The following is a 419-nucleotide window of genomic DNA, read 5'->3' on the forward strand; positions in this document are numbered from 1 at the left end:
CGCTCTGGTGACCCCACCCCCACCCTCCCCGCCGCTGCCGCCTCCTCTAAACCCCTTCCCTTCCCACGAGAAGGGTTCTGAGCGACCTTTGCCACGAGAAGGGAAGAACAAGGGAGGGCTCCCCCTGGGTACCTGCCTGGAGACCCGTCAGACTCCCCCTCCTCTAAAAAAGGCCTAAAGGATCAGCTCCTCAGGGGGTTCTGTATGGTCAGAGGCAGGGGGACACCGCATTGTCCGTATTTTGTGTGGATTTACACAGAAACCCCACAGCGAAGGCTGGTGCTTTGCAGACCAGAGAGGTTCCCTCGTGAAAGCGCGTCCCATCCGTCCTGTCTCTGCAGCTCTCCAGCTGCCGCGGCCCGAGGCTCTGTAAACTCTGGGTCTTGCCTCCCAGTTTCAGACACGGGTGTCGGGAAGGC

General features: G+C 60.9%; 1 protein-coding gene across 1 annotated transcript in view; it reads right to left on the reverse strand.

Moving 5' to 3' along the window:
* Positions 1-419, reverse strand: part of COQ9 (coenzyme Q9) — a gene marked incomplete at both ends in the record, with an annotated part of 3,587 nt that overhangs the window by 2,796 nt on the left and 372 nt on the right. The gene's annotated exons all lie outside the window — the stretch shown is intronic.

This window comes from Buceros rhinoceros, unplaced genomic scaffold (assembly GCF_000710305.1).
Source record: "Buceros rhinoceros silvestris isolate BGI_N320 unplaced genomic scaffold, ASM71030v1 scaffold38279, whole genome shotgun sequence".
Lineage (NCBI taxonomy): Eukaryota > Metazoa > Chordata > Aves > Bucerotiformes > Bucerotidae > Buceros > Buceros rhinoceros.